This window comes from Megascapheus bottae, chromosome 10, assembly GCF_031878675.1.
Source record: "Megascapheus bottae isolate mThoBot1 chromosome 10, mThoBot2.hap1, whole genome shotgun sequence".
Lineage (NCBI taxonomy): Eukaryota > Metazoa > Chordata > Mammalia > Rodentia > Geomyidae > Megascapheus > Megascapheus bottae.
The window spans coordinates 13,888,104-13,892,815 of record NC_143518.1 but is presented as its reverse complement, the minus strand read 5'-3'; the positions used below and the strand labels follow the sequence as shown (position 1 = coordinate 13,892,815).

Below are 4,712 nucleotides of genomic sequence, written 5' to 3'. Positions count from 1 at the left end.
GTGAGCCACTGTCTGCCCAGCACAGAGTTTCATATTTGGCTTCTTGTGAGTAGTCATCTCTTCTGCAGAAGTAACTTTGGTGTCCTCATTCCTACATGAAACACCAACATCCTTAGATTTTTGCATAAGACAATTTAAATAAACATGTCCTGTCAGAGAGCTTGAGTAGTAGTGGGAAGAGAAAGGGGATGTGGGGCTGAAGGAGGATGAATATGAGCAAATCATGTTTCATACCTATGTGAAAATGGAGCTGTGACACTTACTTACTGAAGTTGTTTTGGTAAAAAAAATATTTCACCTTGTTATGGGATATATTTTATATATGCTTAATTGGTTGCTTGAAATAGGAGAGGGAAGGGGGAAATCAAGGTGTGAGGGGGAGGGGAGAGGGAAATAGGAAACAGGACGTGAGAAAGGGTATCAATATTTGTGAAGTAATGTACCTTCTATCTGATGAATATAATGTAACCTTTCTATTAATTACAATAAAAATATATGAAAAAAACTATGAGGGTAAGTCTGTTCAAAAATATATATATTGCATGACCACAAATATGTTCAAAGAACCACCTTTGTACAACTAATCAATACTAATAAAGTGTAAAATACAAGCATTGGCCTTTAGCCTTAAAGTTCTTTACATGTTATATTTATCACCTTACAATAGTAAAAATATCCTGAAATATATAGTCCAAGGCAGTCCCATATTGAAGTCAAGAATGGTTGACAATTCTCTAGAAATAAATAGGTCTACAACTGAATGGACTTTTAAAAACAACTCCATGAACTACTTACCATTTATTGACAATAGGGCAGAAAACAGAAAAATTTTGTCCTTAAGCACTTGCTATATCTTTGGTGGTTGAACTGTGTATATTATTTGCTTGAGACAGTTTCATTGCTCCTTTGTCTCTTTGACAGAAATACTCTCTGCTCCAAATGAAAATGATGTTGAAATTAGCAGTGTTTTTTTTTTTTTTCCCTTAAAGAAACAGATTTGGTTTGGTCTGAGAAGCTAACCAAAATCTAGGTAGCTAAAGTTGGAAGTTATTTAGAAAAGTATTATGTAAATTTGCAGCTTTGTTACCTGATATGTTTCACCCAAGCTGGCATGTTCAAATCCAGAGTCTTGAAATTTGAGTTTTATGTTCTGTAACATTTTCTTAAGGAAATACATTAGCTAAGTCTCTAATAAATTGTATTATGAAGTTTGTAAAATGTAAAGATCTAATGTGTAAGTTATCAAGCAAAATGCAAGTATGTAGTTGTAATAGCTTATTGGAAAGATTACTATTGAATTAAATATATTATTATGATTTTATTATGCTCACTAAGCACAATTAAACCCTGTTGATTTCAATTGAGATCAACAGAGAAATCAAAATTATACACTAAAATATTTAACAAAAAAGTATAACAAAAAGATGCCAAATACATTACAAAACATCATCAACAACAAATAACCAAAAAAAGTCAATAACACGAACCCAAATTCAAGTATTTAATAGTTTTACAAAAACTAACCAAGAGTAGTGGTTACCTGAGATTAAAAAGTGAAATATTTTGATACCAGTGATTAATGCCTGTAATTATAGCTACTCAGGAGACTGAGATCTGAAACTCATGGCTTGAAGCCAACTAGGGAAGGAAAGTCCATGAGACTATCAACTTAATAACCAGAAAATTGGAAGTGGTGCTATGTTTCAAAGTGATATTGTACTAGTCTTGAGCAGAAAAGACTGGGACATCTCCCAGGCACTAACTTCAAACCCTAAGAATGGAAAAAGCAAACAAACAAACACCCCCCCACACACACACACTTGAAAAGTACACACACACACAATGCAGAACTGAAGAAATAAATAGAAAATTAAAGCCTCTAATTTGACAACTTAACAGTATTTCCTTAATAATTGATAATTTATTTACACAGAAAATTAGCAAGAATATAAAATGCTTTCTCAGTACTGCCAATTAATTAAATTATTATAACTTTCGATATATGCGATTTTTTAAATTGAATACAGGTGGTACATTACACAGGATAGACTAAGATCGATGACATAATATAATGTAGTTGTATTTAAAACTAAGTCAAGCACTAGGTCGTGTCCACAGCGAGTCCTGGAGGAGCTGGGGTGGCGCTGGGGTGGGGACTTTCCTGCGTCCCTCTGAGCTATCTCCACCAAGGGCTCCCTGAGCTATATCTCCATAAGTAACTTAAATGATCCCCCAAATTGGAACTTTGGCCTAATTCCAGCTGCAGAAGGCGATAGGAGCAGGTGGAAGTATGCCCTGTTGGTACCAATGCTGGGATTAGCCGCATTTCGTTGGATTTGGTCTAGGGAGTCCCAGAAAGAAATAGAAAAGGAGAGAGAAGCATATCATCAAAAACAGATGCTTTGCAACAGGATCTTGAAGCCAGGTACCATGCTGTCATCTCAGAACACTGACGAGCTGTCGCTCAGCTGTCTTTGGAACTTGAAAAGGAGCAACTCAGAACAACTAGTTATCGAGAAGCCCTCATCTCTCAGGGACGCAAGTGAGTGGAAGAAAGGAAGCTTGTAGTACAGGAACGGGCTCAAATAAAGCAAGAAAGAAGTCAGTTGCGGCCTCTAAGAAGTGTGTATCTGAGCTGTCTGGAAGAAGAACAGGGCTGGCAAAGGAAAGCCTAGGTCATGCTGAAGGAGTTAGGAGAGGCTCTTGTGGAAAGACAGAGCATCTAGTGTAGTCCAATTCTCTTCTGCAGTATACTGCTACAGCTGGAAAAGAACCTATTGGCCTCCATGGACACAGTGGCCACCAACCTAGAGAAGGAAGCTGCTTAACCGACATATTTAAGCATGATAAGCATTGTGGGGATGTCTGGAATACCAACAAACGCCAAAATGGGAAGCTCATGTCATTGATTGTATCTCAAATACTGGGAACTGAAAAGGTTTAAGTGGGTGGAGCAGGTCATGCCAGAAAAGTAAGACCAGACAAATGTTTGTCGTGGACCTTCTGCATTCTTGGATCTCAGATGTCTTGTTTTTCCCTGCCACCCGTAGGTGACCAGGTATAGCCTTCTCCAGGGACTCTACTGTTTCTGAACAGTACAATAAGGCCTTGGCAGGCAAGGCTTCCTGTGGGTATGCTACTCCAGAGAAGAATTCAATTTAAGCACTTCAAGCTGAGTGAGGTGGCTCATGCCTGTAATCCTAGCTACTCAGGAGGCTAAGATCTGAGGGTCGAGGTTCAGAGGCAGCCCTGGCACTAAAGTCCCTGAGACTCTAATCTTCAGTTAACCACCAGAAAACCAGAAGTTCGCTCTGGCTCAAGGGATAAGCCTACCCATTAGCCTTGAGCTGAAGAGCTCAGGGACAGCCCGCAGGCCCAGAGTTTAATTCCCACACCAACCAAAAGAAAAAAAAAAAAAAAAAAAAAAAACAGGGCCGGGAGTTTGGCCTAGTGGTTAAAGTGCTTGCCTAGCATGCATGAAGACCCGGGTTCGATTCCTCGGTACCACATACATAGATAAAAGCCAGAAGTGGTGCTGAGGCTCAAGTGGTAGAGCTCTAGCCCTGAGAAAGTCCAAGGGCAGTGCTCAGGCCCTAAGCTCAAGCCCAGGACTGGCAAAAACAAAACAAAACAAAAACAACAACAACAACAACAAAAAAAACAATTAGCACAACAGTGTTGTCTCATTTTAGCTCTTGGATAAAAATTGACTTTTAAAGATGAAATGCATCCTCACCATAAGTTAAAAACAAAACAAAACCCTAAACCAAGGAAATTCCCAAGTCTAAGTGCATTTTACCCACAGAGAGAATTTTCAAAGTATTTTATACCAAAATCTTAAAAGAAATTTACAAAAATAACTCCTTATTGATTCATATGGTAAAATATTATTAAATGTATGTCAAAAATGGTTTATTGAAGAAAAAGCCATCTACACAGAACAAGTTGAATATAGAATTTACTGTTCAATTTCAATAGAATACACTATTTTATTTGTGAATTCTACACAGACTTGCCACACTAATCTTCTAATTACAATATTCACTCTCTTTTTTTTTTTTTTTTGCCAGTCCTGGGCTTGAGCTCAGGGCCTGAGCACTATCCTTGGACTTTCTCAAGGCTAGAGCTGTACCACTTGAGCCTCAGCACCACTTCTGGCTTTATTTTTCTATGTATGTGGTACCTAGGAATCGAACCCGGTTCTTCATGCATGCTAGGCAAGTACTTTAACCACTAGGCCAAACTCCCGGCCCAATATTCACTCTCTTTACTACCAAAAATGTCCAAAAGTTCATGCTATCCAAATCTTCCCAAATAATTATTAATCGATTTAGACAGTATGCATTTGAATGCACTTGTTAGAATATGAAGCAAATTTAAATAGAAGGATATTGACAATAACCAGGAATATAAATTTAAATGCATTTTGTTCATTGTTCTGATTTTTAATTACACCTGAAAGAGATTTGTGTGTAAAGATCAATTAATTGCTTTAATTGCTTCTATGAAATGATTTCATTTTCTATTAATCCACTAGATGTTTGAATAAGAAATATTTAAATTCATATTGTATCATTTATGTGGTATTTATTGCCAATAATGTCAGGAGATGTTCCATCATTTCAAACGAAGCATATTATATATGGTAGGTGTCTTTTTCAATAATTTAAATGTTTTAATATAAAACATATTTTCTCTGTTTTGACTGCAAG

The 4,712-nt window shown here is 37.1% G+C and overlaps 1 pseudogene; it reads left to right on the top strand.

Moving 5' to 3' along the window:
• The first annotated feature begins 507 nt into the window (after nt 1-507).
• Nucleotides 508-2,975, top strand: LOC150057619 (coiled-coil domain-containing protein 127 pseudogene; annotated as a pseudogene).
• The last annotated feature ends 1,737 nt before the right edge of the window (nt 2,976-4,712 follow it).